General features: G+C 44.2%; 1 long non-coding RNA gene across 1 annotated transcript; it reads right to left on the bottom strand.

Annotated features, from left to right (window-relative positions):
• Nucleotides 1-17,121: 17,121 nt before the first annotated feature.
• On the bottom strand, nt 17,122-19,062 carry LOC109266016 (uncharacterized). Its single transcript, XR_002079482.2, has 2 exons — nt 18,599-19,062; nt 17,122-18,482 (listed from the first exon to the last, which is right to left on the bottom strand). It is a non-coding gene; the product is annotated as an uncharacterized LOC109266016 (long non-coding RNA).
• Nucleotides 19,063-20,057: the final 995 nt, after the last annotated feature.

The following is a 20,057-nucleotide window of genomic DNA, read 5'->3' as shown; positions in this document are numbered from 1 at the left end:
ATTTTTCAGGTGGGATGGTATAGATTTGGCTTTTATTTTTGTCTCTATGGTGGGATTATTGACAAAACAAGCAGACGAAAATGTATCGTTCTACAATGGTATGCCCCTTGTGCAATAACCGTCAGCTCCTTTTGTCTTCTGTCCCACCAACAATTATATCTAGTAGGTCTCAACATTAATTTATTAGATGTATTTGATTAATGAATGAATTAAGTAGAAATTTAAAAGCACTTCACTTCCCGGAAAAGTCATATTTCATTAATATACTGCTATTATTTTATCATTTATTTTAAGGGGTAAGCCTGTGAAAAATTATAGTAGAAATTGCTAAGGCTTTAAGACAAGCAAAAGCTATTCATTTAGTAGTTGAAAATTGCTATTATATGATGGAGTATAAATTTTACCATTGTAATAACAGTAAAACACAAAGATGTTCAGTAAAAAACATTGTCATCACTAGGTTTATGTAAAATTCTGCAATGGCAGGTGGGCAAAGCAGGATGGAGGTGTTGGCCTCCACAGGGATAGTGACATGGAGATGAAGCTTGGGAAGGGTATAAGATGTGTCGAGGTCATGATCGATCAAAAGAAATGGAAAGGGACAAAAATCCATCAATATCCCGCAGTAAGCAGGCTCACTGGGAAGCTGGACAACAAAAAGACTTTCTGAGCATATGGGAAGTAGGGAGTAGAAGAAATATTGCCCAAGGTGATAATGAGTGTATAAAAAATCATAGATCTAAGTCAGAGGACATGGTGTGTCACAGACATGATGGACTGTGTGCTTTAAACTGTAGGGTTACTTCTGTGTCTCATCCAGGTTCCCATGGCACTTGGACCCCATGATATTGAATCCCGTTATATGTGGAACCCATGGTATGGGGGTCCCATGGTACTCAGAACCCATGGTACTTGGACCCCATGATACTTGGATCCCATGGTAATTGGATCCCATGGTACTTGGACCCCATGGCACTTGGACCCCTTGGTACTTGGACCCCATGGTAATTGGATGTCATGATATTGGGCCCCATGATATGTGAATCCCATGTTACGTGGGTCCTATGTACCTGGACCCCATGATACTTGGACCCCATGGTACTAGGATCCCATGATACTTAGACCCCATGATACTTGGACCCCATGGCACTTGGACCCTTTGGTACTTGGACCCCCATGGTAATTGAACATCATGATATTGGACCCCATGATATTTGGGTCCCATGTACCTGGACCCCATGATACTTGGACCTCATGATACTTGGACCCTATGGTACTAGGATCCCACGATACTTAGACCCCATGATACTTGGACTCCATGATACTTAGACCCCATGATACTTAGACCCCATGATACTTGGACCGCGTGGTACTTGGACCCCATGATACTTGGACCCCATGGTACTTGGACTCCATGATACTTAGACCCCATGATACTTGGACCCTGTGATACTTTGACCCCGTGATACTTGGACACTGTGGTACTTGGACCCCATGGTACTTCGTTGCCCTAATATGTGTTCTGGCTCAGTGCCTTTTTTTTTAAATGTATTTATTTTTAATTTTTTTTTAATGTTTATTCATTTTTGAGAGAGAGAGAGTAACGGAGTGTGAGTGGGGAAGGGGCAGAGAGAGCGAAAGACACAGAATCTGAAGTAGGCTCCAGGCTCTGAGCTGTCAGCACAGATTCCTGCCAGGGGCTTGAACTCACGAACAACGAGATCATGACCTGATCCAAAGTCGGGTGCTTAACCGACTGAGCTACCCAGGTGCCTCTGGCTCGGTGCTTTTTAGAAAAATGTTTTAATTTGTGAGATATCCACAATAGTTTTCATTATATGTTTGAACGAAAATGTATTTCCCTTACTAATGTAAAAATTTCTTGCTTAAACAGTGCATAAAAATCAAAAATTTTTAAATGGAAGGAAAAAAAGCAAGAGGCTAGTCAGCTATGAGTTCAGAGAAAAGAATGTCACTTAAACACCAGCTAATGTTTCTAGCACAGACCGGGGTGGGGGGGTGGCCAGAGTGGGGTGCCTAGTACAATGGCAGGGACACTCTCCAGTAGATGTAGATGGCTTGATTGCAGCAGCCATTAAGCTTGTTCAACTTGCTCCTCTTGCCAGCTTCCATCTATCAAGCCTCTTTCTGATAATAATTTGGCTTCTCTTATTGATTTGTGAGCAACTGAGCAAGTAGGGAGATCTGGTCTGCTGCTATATGTTTCATTGTAAGCTAATATACTGCCATTCTACTTGTCGGCAACTGGAGACTGAGTTAATGTGAGTCTTTTCCAGAGAGAAGGATATACTCTTCATGTTCTGATTGATCAGGTTCCTAAACCTGTAGGGCTCAGGACTAGCCCCCTGCGTAGTGATGAGTTCATTGAATTCATCAAGGCTGTGGCACGCTCAGGGGACTTTACTGGGTAGTCTTTGCTAAGTTAGCTTTTCCATTCAAATCACAACAAGAGGTCTGATAATGATCCCCTGGTACATAATTTGTACACTTCACATAGTTAAACTTGCTTGCTTGAGCCTTGACCCAACACAAATTCTAGAAATTGCCACATTTAAGATATTGCTCAACACAAAATCTTCATACACATCAATTAAGAACAAAGACCAGATCTAAAAAAGGATAAAGTTGTATTCTGTCTTTTCTTCTTGGGGAAGAGCTATTACTTTTTGGGGAAAGAAATTATGTATGTTTTAACTCAGATATAAACTCTGAAGCTCCGGTAAAGAGATTAAGACTGAGTTCTGAAAAGCCCTGGGGTAATTGGAAAATAATGAGTAAAAAGGTAATGATATAAATGGAAATATGTTATCCCTCAGGTGACAAAGTAAATTTTAAGTCAGAGTAAAATTTTGTCCATCAAATCAATTGGCTGAACTACAGATTATATCTGTAAGTTAAAGCCTCGTAAGCTGAATATGCCTTAGAAATTTAAACATGCCTCTCCTTCGGTTATTTATAATTTGTGTACCTCCTAAAAGGATTGTGTAGTCGTTTACAATATATGGTATGGATATAACAAAAGGTAAAAATCCAGTTATGTGTAAATTGCGTAGCCGCTTGAATGAAAGAAATCTTAACTGTTTTTCCCCCAAACACCAAACATCATCTGTCTTTGAGCACGATTTTGTAAGCCATACAAAATCAAACAATAATTTGGGTACCTTCCCTACCTTCATTAAATTACACAGAACATTGCCCCAGCAACACACGGAGGAGACCAGCTCTTAGCGGGTGGAGTTTGTAACTCTGACAAGTAGCATCGGAAGTGATCAGACCCGCAACTGTGTCTGATCCCACCAGGGAAAGTCTTACGGCTGTCTCGAACACCAAACCACTTGGTAGGCACAGTTTCCCCTTCTCCAAGGTCCTGCCACCTTGGGGATGGCGTGAAGGAGGCGTCGCTGGTATCTACGGGTGTCTGCAGGTGCCTGCCCCTCACAGGGCCGAGGCCTTGGTCATGCAGCATCTCACTCTGGCATTTACCCTCAGTCTCTTGTTTAAGCACACGTCCCCCGGGGGGCGCCTGGGTGGCTCATCATGTAAGCGTCAGACTCTTGATTTCAGCTCAGGTCATGATCTCGTGGCTTGTGGGACGGATCCCCATGTCCGGCTCTGCGAGGCTGTGTGGAGCCTGTTTGGGATTTTCTGTCTCCCTCTGTCTCTGCCCCTCCCCCACTCACATGTGCGTGTATGTGTGTGTGTGTGTGTGTGTGTGTGTGTATTCTCTTTTTCTCGCTCAAAACAATAAATAAATAAATAAATAAGTAAATGGGGGAAAAAAAGGCACGTGTCCCTCTCATTCTCCTATTTAAAGCTTTTCTCCCTGTTTGCTTCTCCCAAAGTGCTGAGCATTTCCAAACAAAGACACGGGGGAGGGATTATTTAGAGCATTAGTCCTTGGGGTGTGGGGGGGGAACACCAGGCAACCTCTCCCAAGGGGAAGGATTCAGACCCCAAAGGCTTTGCTGTGCTTTCTACAAAGAAAGAAAAAGGAGAAATTAGTTTCATTTTCTTCTTTATTTAACTGTATCTATCGCAGCAACACAATCAAGACCCCAAGCTATTGCTTTTATGTTAAAACACAAGAATAAAATGACAAGATCTAAATAATAAAGGAAGGAGGGATGTAAAATGATTATTTTAAAAACCTAAGTGAATAAAGTGGTTTTCTTTGTTTTCACTAGCTTATCTAAGCTTCTTATCTAAGCTTCTCAGCAGCTATGATAATAAATAAAGTTGGTCAAACTCTTGACTAAAAAGAGTGAGTGAACACTTATCTGCACAGTATTAATAGGCTACATTTGCTAGCGAAACAAGGACGTGTATGTGTTTCAATAGAACATGGGACTCTGCAGAAATTTGCTAAAGCACCACAGATGATTTGCCAATAGAATTAAACTTCAGACACCTCTCACTCAGGTCTAAGCTGGTTCTTGGAAAATGGTCTCCAGTTAAGCTGTGTACTTTGGGAGTTAATCTATAATTGTTTTTTTTTTTTTTTTAATTTTTTTTTTTAACATTTATTTATTTTTGAGACAGAGAGAGACAGAGCATGAACGGGGGAGGGGCAGAGAGAGGGAGACACAGAATCGGAAGCAGGCTCCAGGCTGTGAGCCATCAGCCCAGAGCCTGACGCGGGGCTCGAACTCACGGACCGCGAGATGGTGACCTGAGCCGAAGTCGGACGCTCAACCGACTGAGCCACCCAGGCGCCCCTATAATTGTTTTTGAGAAATTATTCATTTTTTTCAGAAAGCACTTTGATCTGTTGATGTAAACAATGACTTTGTTTCTTACCGTGAAACCTATGAGTTTAACCAGTTAGTTAAAGCAGTTGGCGCGTCTAACAAGAAGCTATTATTGGCCCCTGGGGTCAAGTGACAGCAGCATAGTGCTGTCTGGAGGGAAGCCTGGGTGCATGAGGAGGGCAGGAACTGAATCCGAGAATGGCCAGAGCAATAGCCACAGTCTAACAAAGAGCCAACTGTGAGTCAGGGACGAAGGGAGATGAGGCACCCGAGGATCCAGAGGTTTGCCAAACCAGGAATTGGAAAGCAGAGCACAACACCTAAACAGCGGCAGGAACTGGGAACAGAATGAACAGAGACACATGGGGAAGAGAGAGCTCAGTGGTCTAGAGCTGAGCAGAATCCGAGGAAGGCGATGGGAGTCATTTACTGGCATCTATCATGTAACCTGCACAGCCAGGAGCTCTGCACGTCTATTTTCTCCAACCCTCACAGCAGTCTGGATGGTAGGTGTTAGCATCCCCATTATATCGCTTCATAATGGTGGCCAACAGCACGGGCCAGTGCATATGACTAGCTTGAAAGACAGTGAGAAGGAATTCAGTAATATTCAAAATCCATTTACGAATAAAATTCTAAACACATATTAATTCAAAAATGTTATTTGCGGATAGCACGAACACTATATACTTAACATAAGAGTTACAATCGTATTTAGTAGCAAAGTTGAAAGCAAGAAGACCCAGGGGCCCAGGCCACCAGTGTCACTTATCTTCGTGTGACGTATACTGCTAATAACTACTAGTGTAGGAAAGAAACAAAAAAGCCAATATAGAGATGCAAGAATCCTTTTTGCAAAAGATATCACTGTATACTTAGAAAATTCAGGGGTGGTAACCAAAGCTTCTTCATGGTAATTAAAAGACAGAAAAAGAAATTCAGAGAAAACCTGTTAGCTTTCAAATTAGTTAACATAACCAGTCCATTGATCCACTTATCCATCCATTAACTAATTCTTTTATTAGTTATTTTTGCAAGTAAAAACATGGGCCCTGTGTCAGGGTGGTGAGACCGCTTCCGGGGCCCCACCCTTGTGAAGTTTCCCGTCTGTCGGAGGACTGGATGTTAAAGAGTGGCTGTTACAAAGATCGGTAGGCTCTCTCAGGGATGACAGAGTAGTTCCAGAGATCATTTTTGTGTCACACAAGAAAAACAGTTTTGTCAGTGTAGAGGTCCAGCTCATGTTATCAAAGAAAACCAAGAAGCAAACAAATGAGAAACCTCCTTTCATACTCTGTAACTGCTGGGTAGCTTTACAAAGAGACAGTATTGGAAACCCTGAGTTTTATCCACCTGACCGGGCTTCAGGTGACATCTGGGTCTTTCAAGAGGACAAAGGTATGTCATCGTGGAGAATATGTGAAGTGCTTTAAGTTCTGAAAGCGCTCCCTTAAGAGGGGCGACAAGACTCTGAGTGAAGCAGCATCATTACAATAAATGTCAAATACCCCAAAGGGACTGCTATGAAGGGGCAATGCTCCCTGAGCTGAATCAATGCGGGATTTAAAAACACAGACTCCCTGTTTAAAAAGCATCCCTTTTATGGAAGAGTATGCCCTGGTTCGCATAGCTCTTAGTACCCAGAAGTTAGTACTTAACTGCACTGGTGCCTTCTTGTAGACACTGAGCGGTGACGATTTTCTCAGACATCCCTGTTAGGCATGGGGTCCGGGACCAAATGAATTGGATTCGGGTCTCAGTCCAGCTTCAGGCTGTAACCTGCAGGCAGATTTCATGTCTCCAAGCTTCTATTTTTTCCCCCCAAACATTCTATCATGAAAAATTTCAAACAAAAGGCAAAGCTAAAAGACTTTTACAGTAAACACGCATAATCCCGTCACCATGGGATGACTTTATCATTAACATTTTACTTCCTCTAGCACACATCTATTCATATAGCCATCCCTCCATCCCTCCATCCCTCCATCTCTCCATCCCTCCATCCCTCCATTAATCTATCTTCTTTTTTGATGGATTTCAAAGTGAATTTGAAGAGACTGGTATACTTCCCCTTAAATACTTAAGCATGTATATCATTCATTAGAATTGAATATTTGCTGGGGTGCCTGGGTGGCTCAGTGGGTTAAACGTCCAACTTTGGCTCAGGTCATGATCTCACAGTTCTTGGGTTCGAGCCCCGCATCGGGCTCTGTGCTGATAGCTCAGAGCTTGGACCCTGCTTTGGATTCTGTCTCCCTCTCTCTCGGCCCCTCCCCCCCTTGTGCTCTGTCTCTCAAAAAATAAACATTAAAAAAAAAAAGAAAGAATTGAGTATTTGTTTCCAATTTCTTCTTTTGACATAAAAAATGCATATACATTAAAATACGTAAGTTTTAAGTGTACTTTTGCTGAGTTTTGACAAATGTGTGCATCTATGTAATCCCAGCTCCTATCAAGAACGTTCTTTGGTGGATGCCACCCCCCACTTTTTTTAGTTATAAAATGGAGGTGAGAGTATTTGTCTCAAAGAGTTGTTGTGAGGTTAACGAGCTAATGAAAAGAGGTTGTGCAACTTCTAAAGTGGGGCACAAAGGTGAGGCGCTATTTTTATCACTGTCATTAATATGATCATTGTCTCTTTGATGAGTATCGCTAATAGATACGAAACCAAGTCTGAAAGGCTGACAACTTCAGTTAAGACACGTAACCTTACTCACTGTAAAAGCTATCGCTGCCCCAGTGTTAATTGTCAAGCAATTTGCACACAAGCAGGCTCGTGCAACCACGACACGGCTGCTTCCGTGGCATCCATTCCAGGGTCTGGGAAACTGTCTCCGTGCCGGGCCTGGCGTATTTCTGGCAGAATGGTGATGCCAACATTCCCTCCTCTTGATTTAATTGCCACTGCTGTATTGCATTTTCCAAGTGATCTGGGTGGCCCCAGAGGCCAACCCTGGCTTTCCATCCACCTCCCCATTGCCTAATGGCAGAAACTAGTGAACTGACATGTGGGCTATTCTTTGAAGTACCTGACTTCATGGAGTGGAATTTTATGGTGTCATGTGTGTCTTCCTACGTAATTGTGAACAGTTAGCACAATACATCCGTGTCTCTTTTATACTAAGGTAGTTTAGATGGTGTACCTTTGGTAAGATCGGGGTACCCTGGACATCTAGCAGGCTCTCCTCCTAATCATATCGCCTTTTACCACTTGGAGATGAACATACTCCAACTTGTGCAAGTCGGAGTAACAGATTAAATGGGAATGGTGTTCTCCTGCCTGGACCTAGAAAGAGAGGAGAGGTGACTTTCACTGAGGAGAAGCAAAACGCACTGCAAAACGAAGGAAATACAACAGAGAAAAGACACGTAGCGGCAGACTAGAAGCAGTAGGTCTTGCAAAAAGCCTTGGAAGTGAGAATTCCATCTGAAGTGGAAAGGAAGTCAGGAGTGCCGGCAGCCAGCAGGCTTCCAGAGACGGTGGAACAAGAAGTCAACCAACCCAGCCTCCCTTTGGGGAAACCAAAGGCACCCAAAGCGAACTCAGGCTGAGACTTGGCCTGTGGTGCAGCGTGGCTAGAAGATTATGCTAGTTCCTACCCAGTGAGATGCTCTCACACAGAGCTTAAATACTATCAACGTTTGTAAGCATAGCTGCCTAAAACCATTATGTGTATTTATGTATGATTAACTCAGTGTCAATATCGTTATTGTTCAATCAATAACTTGGTGTCGACAGCCCCAAGCAACCTGGCTCCCACTCCAGTCTTGACCTTCATGTTTAGGCAGGGCCGGTCCTTGACATATTCTTCATGTTACCAGTTTCAGGAACCCCTCAGTTCCTGACCAATGACCGACGGTCACAAAAGTAGTTCATATTTATGAGTCCGTACTGTGCGCCGGCACTGTTCTCAACGCTTTGCTTCATTATTTTATTCCACGATGCTCACAACAACCTTATTTTCATCCATATTCACAGGTGAGGAAATAGACACAGAGAAGTTAGGCAAGAAGCTCAACTACCAACACCGTTGAAAAAAGTGGAGTCAGGATTCCACCTGAGCCCATAGTTATGGGTGTTTTGAAGTGTGTTTGCAGTGAACCGGTCTCTCCAGAGTTGTGGTCAGGGGTGCTTGTTCTGTTACGGAGGTGTGACAGATGCTTGACAGAATTAAAGGCCAGAGAACCCCAGGAAGTGAGTTGCAAATACCTCGTGCTAACATGACCTATTTCGTTAGCATAAATACCATCACTTGTCTAGGAAGAAGACAAATGTCTCTGGGAGGCTGCTGTGAATCAAGGTGACAGTAGTTTCTCTCTCTCTAATAGACAGGGTTTCCCAACGACTGAGCTACTATGGAAATATGTTTTTCTGGAACCTTATAACTCAGTTGAACTACCGTTGCAAGTACAAGCCCGGTGAGCTCCTTTGAGACTTCGTCTTTAAGCCGGAATTCTGTCTGTAGCAACGTCCAAGTAAACGATTCTTCTATCTTGTCATTCCTTAGTCCATTCTGTTTCCCACATTCCTCGGCAATCGCTTCATATTTTGTTACTTTCCTCAAACTTCTCATCCCTTCACCCCCATCCATACTCTCAGCTAACGACTCGCTTACTATTTAATGGAGAAAATCAAAGCAGTCACAGGAAACCTTCCACAAGTGTCCACTGCCCGTCCGAGTGACTCTGTGTCTGAGACCTTACAGTCCACCTTCCTCTTTGCTACTATGGATGTGCCATCCTGGCTCCTTGCCAAGGGCAGCACTTGCACTTGTATGTGAAATTGAAATCCCATTCCCTGGAACACTCAAGGATATTATCCAGGAATCTTGTCCTCTCCCTAAATAGTTTCCCTGACCCTACCTACTGAATAATTTCCATCAGCTATTGTATGTCCCATCTCTGTGCCATTTTTCTTCCATCTTTCACCATAAAACTCCTTACTAGAGTTGCCTCTACTTGGTATTCCCTAAGCCTCCCTTCCCATTCTGTCTCAGATCTACCCCAGTTATGCTTTCATTCTCACTTCTCCACCTACACTGCTTTTGTCAAGGTCACTAGTGACCTCTCTATTGCTAAATCCAATCATCAAAACTTAACCATATTATTTAAACTATCCATGACATTGTTGATCACTCCCTCCTCCTTGAAACTATTTCTTCATTTGACTTCCACATCATCACTCTCCTGGTTTTCTGTTTATCTTTTGGTTACTTCTTTTCAGTCCCCTTTGCCCTTTCCCTGTATATCTCTGACCTCTAAACACTGGAGCGTCCCAAGTCTCAATCCTTGGGACACTTTCTTCTTCCACACTCATGGGTCATCTCATTGAGTCTCGTTTTAAATGCCACCTTTATGCAGATGGCTCTCGGATTTATAGCTCCAACTCCTAGTGCTTCCTCAGCTAGACTCATTTATAAGTGCCTACTCAAGGAATGGGAGTATAACTCTATCTTTTGTTAAGTGAAATTGAAGGAAGGTGAGAACTGAAAAAAAATGTAACAGGAAGGATATGTGGCAGACTCTATTAGTTGTCTACTCAAAATCCATTCTCTTATCTGTTCCTTGCTGTCAGTGTTCTGATTTTGTCCAGGTATCCCTATTTCAGGAGAGTTTTCCCACACCTCGCTCAAGGATAAATCCTGTATAATCTTAAGCAATGAAGCTGTACCCTTGCTAATCTTTTGTTTGGGAGATGTTGTTTCTGAAGAATAAGATGTGAGGAGAAAATATGATGGAGAAGTTCTGAGAAGGGCTTCCTTGCCAAAAAAGAGGTGCACAGAAAGGGGTGGCTACTCTTCTTGCAAGGGACTTTGGGGTAAGCATGCTGGATGGGATTTCGAGACCTCCTGCTGTCCACCAGCAGCACAGAGCCAGAATGTGCCTGAAGACAAACCCTATATTGAGTAGAATGATGACAAGGGAATGGGTCCCTGATAATATCAGCCTTTGAAATAACTAACCCAGGAGTTGTTCTACAGTTAAGAGGGGCACCTGGGTGGCTCAGGTGATTGAGCAACCAACTTCAGCTCAGCTCATGATCTTGCAGTTCGTGGGTTCGAGCCCCGCATGGGGCTCTCTGCTGACAGCTCAGAGTCTGGAACCTGCTTTGGATTCTGTGCCTCCCTCTTTCTCTGCCCTTCCCCTGCTCATGCTCTGTCTCTATCCCTCTGTCTCAAAAATAAATAAACATTTTTTTAAAAACTTAAGAGGACACAAGTTTGCCCTATTAATGTAGTTGAGTTGGTGTTTTCTGGTACATGTGACTTCAGTATGAAAACTGGCAGTGTGGAATTTTTTAGGGGAGCACATTTGAACGTCCTTATCCATGTTCAACTGGGATAGTCAACGTCAGGCTCTCTACTCTTTCCTGATCATCTGTTCTTTCTGTCTCATTGCCACCAAAAAACTGACCACTAGGTTACCTGCTGCTTTCCCTACTTGATCATCCATTGTGTTGAACATCCTCTTTCTCCCCATTCAGCTTAGAGGCAAGATTGGAATTTTTCAGAAGAAACCTTATAGAAAACTAATAAAATAGAAAAAGAGTGTCTTTTTCCTTCTCCCTCCTCCCTTTCTCCCTATCCTTCCCTTCCTTCTTCTCCTCATTTTTTTTTTCTTTCTTTCTTTCTTTCTTTCTTTCTTTCTTTCTTTCTTAAGAGCAAAGGTGAGACCGGTACCACCTCTGGGCACTTACCTCATCTAGGTAGAGAAAAGGGCTTTGTAGTCTGAATGAGCTGGGCTTGTTGGGGGAATAAGAAGCAAGCCAGTGGGGCTGGGACATCGTGAGGGAGGGGCCAAAGAGCAGGACAGATCACGTGGGCCTTGTGACCTGCAAAAGCTTATGATTTAACAAAGAGGACCATGGGAAACCTGTGCAAGCTTGATAAAAGAGTGATTCAGTCTGATTTATATTCGTAAAGGTTCTTTCTAACTACTCGGTGGAAAACAGATTGCAGGGGCACAGAGGAGCTGGGAGATGAGTTCGGAGGCTGCTTTGGCACTCCAGGCAGGAGAGGACGGTGCTTTGGCTAAGGTAACAGTAATGGTGACAAGGAAGTGGCCACGTTTGGGATATATTTTGGAGGTATTACCAAAAGATATTGATAATTGCTTGGAATTCAGAGTGGCATACGGATAAAGGAAATAGAGAAACTCAAGATGATACCCAGTTTTCTACCTGAGGAAGTAGTTGATGATTGTGCCATTTCTGAAGATGAGAAAGATTAGGATAGAGACTGCTTTAAGAACGATTCGTCATTAGCTATTTATATAGAGATGTCTAGTACATAGATGGATATATGAGATAAACACACACATTTGTGGTAATTTGTTACAACAGACACAAAAAGCTAACACATACTTGTTAACAAATTCCCACATCTGTCCTCACACAGTTCTGGAAGCCAGAAGTCTCAAATCAGTTTCAGGAGGTTGAAATCAAGCTGCCATGCTCCCTCTCGGAGCTCTAGAGAAGAATCTGTTCCTTGCCTCTTCTAGTGTCTGACGGCCAGCATTACTGTTTTGTGGCCAGTCCCTACCTCTGTGGTCTAGTCTTCTCCTGCCTCTCTCCTGCAAGGAGATCTATGATTGCATTTAGGGCCCCCCCTGGATAATCCAGGTCAATCTCCCCATCTCAAAATCAGAATTTAGGTCACATCTGCAAAATCCATTTTTGCCATATCAGGTTACATTCTAAGGTTGTAAGGATTAGAATTTGGATATCTTTGGTGTGGAGTGAGAGGGGGGCAGGCATATTATATATATATATATATATATATATATATAAAATACACACACATTCATGTATATTTTTCATATATATATATATTCAGGCAAATAGACAAATGGTTCCTGGACTCCTAGAGTAAGAATATACTTCCCACCTAGCTCAGAGAATTTTCCTCATGGAAGACCAACTCAGACTTTTTACGGCATTCTCTAGCTCTCAGAGCTTTTGTCCCTGGTCTTTTGTTCCATCTTATTTGGTTTTCTTTTCTTTCTATGTTTTGGTTAAAAAAAGTTTAATGTTTATTTATTTTTGAGACAGAGAAAGACAGAGCGCGAGCAGGGAGGGGCAGAGAGAGAGGGAGACACAGAATCTGAACCAGGCTCCAGGCTCTGAGCTATTAGCACGCAGCCAGATACGGGCTCGAACTCATGAGACATGAGATCATGACGGGAGCTGAAGTTGTATGCTTAACCGACTGAGCCACCCAGGCGTCCCTTGTTTGGTTTTCTTAAAGTAAATATTTTCCGTTTGAATACGGCTCATGATCTAATCAACTTTTGGTCTTTGGTTCACTGCCGTAGTCCAGTGCCTAGAACAGTTCTTGGCATGTAGTAAGTGCCCAATGAACATTAGTTCATCGAGTGAATGAATGAGGGGATGGCAGTGAACGAGCAGATATGTACTTGATACTTCAGTTCATATAACTTTAATGTCATGGATATTAATTCTATCAGGTGGTGCTGGATTCCTTTACTTATAATTCTAAGTCAGTGTCTAGACATACATGGCTTTGAAGACAGGTGCTCATGTTCTCTGCAACCTGGCCATGTTGCTTCAATTCATTCAACGCCCCGCAGTCGATTCGTTGTAGACTCATATTTCCAAGTGAGTGAATCCATTTCAGGATGCACTGAGTTACTATTTCCTATCAGTGCCCCTCCAATTCTTACATCTTTGTAGCATAATGTTGATGGGGACTGCAATAAAGAATCAAATATCACCTAACCCGTGTTATCCACCCCCTTTCATGGGTTCTTTGATGACCTTTGTCCTTTAGGTCACCTCTCATTCTGAAAGGAAGTATTCTTCTCAAATGCTTCAGTCACATGTGCAGTTACAGTGCTAGCTAAGCTATTTTTCTTTTTTTCCCTTAAATCACACTTCTACAATTACAATAGCAAACAAAAAAATCATCAAAGGAAAAGAGAGTTACTTATTTATCATGTTTGTTATTTTTTGGCCACTCTAAAAAATACTCATCTTAAAACTAACACATAAAACTAGGGAACGGGTAAAACTACTCCTCTGCACTTTCGTTTAAAATGTGACCTTGAAATGAAAAGTAAAATCTATGGAAACGCTTAACAAAATAGGTGAAATTATGCATTCCGGTGCAGAATTAAATTCAACATACACCTCAGAATTTTCAAATTATGCCTCTTGGAATTAAACAAACAGGCGGATTGTTTCTGAATTGCTTTCCAACATGGGGACACATGGAGGTATCGCAGCAGACACATAAATGAGTGTGTCTGCATAAATCATTTGTTCCAATAAAATGCCGGTGTGTGTTAAGAAGAGAGAATTACTTGGAAAAATATTAGGCCCCATGGGAATTGATAATGCACATGCCGTGGTAGCAGCAGGATCTTTTTAAACACAGTGTCCGAAAATAGATAAACAGGAGAAGAAACTGGCCAAGGAAGGCCATGTGAATGTCTTGATATTGAAGGAGGAAGAGAACTGTAGGAAAGAAAGAATTCTTCAGATGAGCAGTAAATGAAATTGTTGCCTCATTACCTTAAGAGTATCTTTAAAAGCAGAAATATGGTAGTCAGCAGCAGCAAAAATCATTAAGAGCTCTCTGGTTGTTAATGAAAAACGAGGCATCATTAAAAGAGAATCTCATCATTTTTTGGAGCTAGTGTTTTATCTTTATTTTTTTATTAAAAATTTTTAAAGCTTATTTACTTATTTTGAGAGAGACAGAGACAGCACGAGTGTGGGAGGGGCAGAGAGAGACAGAGAGAGAGACAGAGACAGAGAGAGAGACCCCAAGCAGGCTCTGTGCTGTCAGCGTGGAGCCCACCGTGGGGCTCGAACCCAGGAAACTGTGAGATCATGAGCCGAGTTGAAACTAAGACGTTTAACCAACTAAGCCACCCAGGTGCCCCTGGAGCTGATGTTTTAAAAGTAAGTCACTCTCTGCAACGTCTGTGCAAATGAATGGCACACCCACATCTACTTAAGTAAGGGACACACCGGCCTGGAAGGAATATAGAAATTCTCACCGCAAAACCCAATCTGGGATGGGAGTTCTCTGCACAATCTTCTCCACTTTTCTGTTAATCTAAAACTCATCTAAAAATAAAGTGCAATTTTAAAAAGCCTTTAGATTCCATGCATGTTAGAGGCGATTGCAATCTGGTGGAATTTGCAAGGGTAAGTACTACAGAAGTGCATGTAGAATAACACGAATGTCCTTGGGTCCTCATCTAAGCAATCCGTGGGAGCCTCATGGAGAAAATTAGGATTTTCACAACAGTTTGAAGGGACTAAGACGGTTGATGACGGGCAAAGTCATAGCCATGCGGTTTATTTCGAAGGCAGACTCACAGGTGGCGGTGAGGTGCCCGGACGGTGGGCTTCCCTAGGCATCAGGAAAAAATAACATACAGATCCAAGAAGACACTAAGCTGAGGAACCCTGCTTCCTAAAACCCGACAGTCACATTTTGGACATGTAGCCTGGGCATCGTGGACGATCATGTTATAATTGGTGACATAAATAAAAATCTATTTACTTTTTAACTGGCGAGGGCGTAAGTGGACTTACCACTTCTGATTGTTCTGAGTTTCTCAACAGTTCGACCAGTTCCAAGTTTAAAAAAAAACACTTTAGCAAGCAGTCGAAACACGGCACACTGCGTTGGTACCACTCTTGTAGAAAATCACCCCAAAGCGGAGAAAGGCATTGTGCCATCTGGCTCGGCTTGCAGCTTGTGGATCTGCACCATCCTGGAACCGTGCGGCCCAACCTCACCTCCCAGGTGGACCCTCTCCGGGGCGCTCACCCCCGGGGCAGCTGTCTAGTGGGTACCAGCTGTAACTAACCAGTTATGACCAGCTTCTAGGAGGGAACGCCAAGGAGAGGGAACTCGGAGTCTGAGACATTACTGAGCCCCAAATTACACGCATACCGAATAGGAAACTCTTTCTGGTCCGCTGGTTTTTGAACTTTCATTTTTAATACGGATATTTTTGTGAATTAAACAGCATGTAGAATCCCAAATATAAAACTGAGAAGGCAGAGTTGATTGGCACGGGAATAGGGGAGGGGCCTAGGAGCCCAGCTGCCTCAAGTCCCTCGCCCTCTAACTTTGGGGTACTTTCTGGAACACCTGGAGCCGAAAACCCCCGATACGTCTGACTCCCAGAGATGTGCGATGACTTGGTCCAGACACGTAGCAGCGGAACCAGGGCTGGATCCAGAACTCCTCCCCCCCCCCCCCCCCCGGGGGGTGTTTTCCCCACCACGTCATTTCCCGGGCCACTTGCCTCGCAACGCTTTCCTAGAAAACCTGCACAGGGGCGCCTGGGTGGCTCAGTCGGTGAAGCGTCCCGCTCTTGGTTTCGACTCAGGCCACGATCTGGCAGGTCAGGAGTCGGAGCCTCAACCAGGTTCCACACTGACAGCGCGAAGCCCGTTTGCGACTCTCTCTCTCTCTCCCCCTCACTCTCTGCCCCTCCCCTGCGCACTCTCTCTCAACATAAACTTAACAAAAGTAAAAACCCCTCCACATACTTGAGCTGAAGGGTGTGTTAACTAACCTGATTGTGGTAAACATTCCACAATACGTGTGTGTCTCAAATCATCCCATGGCACTCCTTATACTTACACAGTATTATACGCCGACTCTATCTCAGTAAAGCTAGAAAAAAATCAAAAAGGAGAAAGAAAGCCTTCACAGTGCCCCTTTGAGAGAAACAGATTGAGCCCCGCAGGTAGGGAGAGAGAGGAACAGGCTAGGTGTCACGGGTGGGATGGCCCTGGAGGAGACACGACCCGGTACAAAAACCCCGATGGAAAAGCCACATGGTGCCTCAACACACCTGCCACTGAGCTCCTTGACAGTGAAGCCAAAACCTCTTTTCGGGCTGTGTTTTCCAGAAGACATGAAGGACCCCCGATGAGTGGATTCCCAGCAGGCATTCCCTCCTGCTGGTATCCTTCAGTGTGGCTTGGGGCTGCTGGCCTTCCAAGGTCACGGCGAGCCCTCTGAGAGAGCCTTTGATTAATGCGGAAGGGAATTCCCACTGGCTGATTAAATATTTTTATATTTTATCATTTTCCTGCAGCTAGCAGCTTTTGGCATGCAGGGTATTTTTATGAACGATGTAAGTAAATATTATGGGGTCAGTCACGGAGATGAACTTGGGCCCACAAGCCTGGGGCTGGAAGACGTTAGCCTTCACTGAAAAAAATAAAAGTGGGAATAAAAAAGGAAAATATTGAGGATTTGAAAATACTTGCAAAGCGTTGCAACTGTGCATCCAAAATCCAAAGTTAATATAATTAGATCACTAGAAGCAAAGTGATTTTAAGTGATATATCTTGATATCCAAGGGGTCTAATTCATTCTATTTCAAGTTTGCAGCATTTATTAGAAGAAAAGGAAGAAGCAGGGTTACACTTTCACGTTAACAACCGTGAGTTCTGTTTTCCAGACAGAACTAGACCTTTCCAGACTCTTCCACAAAGCACGACAGACAGATTCCGAAGATGCCAAGCCGTTACTCAGAGTTTCCAGGGGCCACAGGCCACTTTTGGTCCAAATGGCCCTTTGGAAAATACAAGAAAGAAAAAATAAAGTGTGGGCCATGGTGGTGTTATGCTCCAATGCCTTCTTGAGTGGGAAAGCCTCGATGATCTGCTTGGAGCTGATGTCACAAAAATCCTCCTTGACACAGGGTGATTCACTGCAGGAAATTTATTCCTTCCTGGGAAACCACTAAACCTCTGCCTGTTCCACAGCCACTCGCCTGGAAATCCCCGGGGAATCCACGCGTAGTGTATCGGTCAGCAGCTCTGAAGCAAGACGCCTCCCCAGAGCATCTTTTCCACTTTTCTCTCGGTTCCCCTTGCCGCCGGCCCAGGTCGGGATGAACAGGAGGAGCACTGCACAAATTCGTTTGATATGCACTGCGGATTTATTTTTGCGCTATCACTCTTTCTGCACCATCTCCGAGCTTTGCCGTTTGCCCCTCTGCCCCCTTCGTCGACTTATTCAAGTCCAAATCATTTCACAATCTTTCTGATTAGCGAAGGGCATTTATGCAACACACACCCCATAAATTTTCTTCTCCTTTAGGTGCTTTCAACACTGTTTCCCTCATCTTCAAATCTAAGAGCTCAGCCTAACCCCCAGGTAATTAACAAACTCTTAGTGCCCCGCATATAGCAGGAAGTCAATAAATAAGGGGCAGGAAGGTAGAAAGGACAGCGGAAAGGAAGGAAGACAGGAAGGGAGAGAGGAAAGAACGGGAGGGAGGGTGGGAGGAATCGGCCTGGAGCACAGCCCACATTCCTCCTGGTGATTTGGAAATACCTGGGGAGCATCCTGATTGAAGGCTGGACCCTGTGACGGCCCAGGTGAGAACCCCCCCTCCAGCAAGGCAGCACCGTGGAGGCAAGATGTCGGAAAGGCATATCTGGAAGGACAGGGCTGACCAGTCAGAGGGACTGTGAACGGGGCTGACTTGCCAGGACAACGGTGCCAAGTGACAGCGCTGTTCCAGGGACGAAGGCGTGCTGAAGCTCCCGCCAGGTGCCCCGGCTCCGGTCTCCGGGCTGCTTCCCAGGATCTCTGGAAACCCTGTTTATTAGCGCATCCTCTCAAGTTGATCCAAACGGAGCGAAAGCTTTCTGGAATCTAGGTGCGATGGTGTCTTGCACTTCCTTTTTGCCTTCCTGGCCTGCGTCTGGAACATCAAGAAGCAATTGCACAGGTCAGGAAGAACTCTGACCACACGGGTGAAGAATGCTGTCACCAGCCTGCCTTTCTCCCCGGCTGCCGGCCCTCTTCACCGACACTCACACTTGCCACGAGAGCTGGGTTCTAGGCGCCGTGAAAGAGAAGCTCATAAGGAGACTGGCTGCCTTCTAGAAGCTACCGTAGAAGGTTGTACGGTTGTTTTCCCTGATTGGAACCTGGAGTACCAGCTGACCGTCTGCATTTAGGTCATCCTGGGAGAAGGTCTGGTGGGATTTCGGGAGAGGGTCTTCTGAGACTGTGTGAGCAGGAACCTAGTAGGGGACGTACTTACTTTAGTTCTAGGAAATGAGACGCTCTTGACTTTCCACGTAAATTCTTCAATGCTAGGAAATAGCTAGGGAGGGAATGGAGAAAAAGACAGAGAGACAATGACTTTTTGGCAAATCATGTACAGTTAAGGGCAAATTTTATTATTTAAATACACAAAGTAGATCTTTGATGATCATTATAATATATAGTGAGATGAAATACTAAGTACCGGGCAATGTTGATCTCTTCTTCCAGTCCTTACAAGAAATCTGTAACTGGATTCTTTTTTTTTTTTTAAGTTTATTTATTTTGAGAGAGACCGAGAGCAGCGCAAGGAGGGGAGGGGCAAAGAGAGAGAAAATCCCAAGCAGGCTCTGTGCTGTCAACACAGAGACTGACCCCGGGCTTGAACTCACGAAACCAAGAGATCATGACCTGGGCCAAAACCAAGAGCCAGACATTTAGCCGACTGAGCCACCAGGCGCCCCTAAACTACATTTGTTGACTATCTCTGTTTTACAGATGAGGAAACTGAGGCTGACAAAAGTGAAGCAAAATGCTCCTGGCCACGCAGCTGGTGGTAGAACTCGAATTTTTGAATTTGCTTCCAGTTGATGTTCTAGTCTCTTTGCACTATGGGCCACATGTATACATACACAAACTGGGTAAATCCTGTTAAATAAATCCTGTTTCAAGGTTACAACTACCAATTGCTTCCCTCCCTCCCACCACCTTGGTTTAAGAGTTTTTGTATTTGCATCTGCAATGCCTACTTCTGGAGCAAGTTTGCTTACACACTACATTATGCCACTGGAGAAACTGGAACCCCTGTCCCCACCTTCCAGGTTCATCCCCTCCCCCCCCCCCCCGCCCCACCGCCCCACCACCACCCCTCCAGGCTCACAAGCACAGGCACACATCTGCTCACAGAGATTGCTCTTTCCGGTAGGTCTGGAACCCTGGACTAAAACCTCCAGTTTCTGCTGATTGAAATAATATGGGCAAGTCAAGTTCCCCTCATTATCTGCTTCTCCCCAGACATTTTGCAGAGCCTTCTGGCCCGTGGCTTCCACGTTTCCCTGATGGAAGAAAATCACAGAACTCTCAAGCCATCTTCCAGTCGGACTCCACTCTGCTTTTTGGCATTTGTGCAGGGCGCCTCTGCAGGGAGCTGCTGGAAGCCAGTTCAGGTTTTGTTCACCAGTTCTTTTCGACTCTACTCACTTCTGGCCTCTATGCAAACGAGACTGTG

This window comes from Panthera pardus, unplaced genomic scaffold, assembly GCF_024362965.1.
Source record: "Panthera pardus isolate Hobbes unplaced genomic scaffold, ASM2436296v1 HiC_scaffold_1, whole genome shotgun sequence".
Lineage (NCBI taxonomy): Eukaryota > Metazoa > Chordata > Mammalia > Carnivora > Felidae > Panthera > Panthera pardus.
The sequence above is the reverse complement of the archived record's forward strand: the minus strand, read 5'-3'. Positions and strand labels throughout refer to the sequence as shown.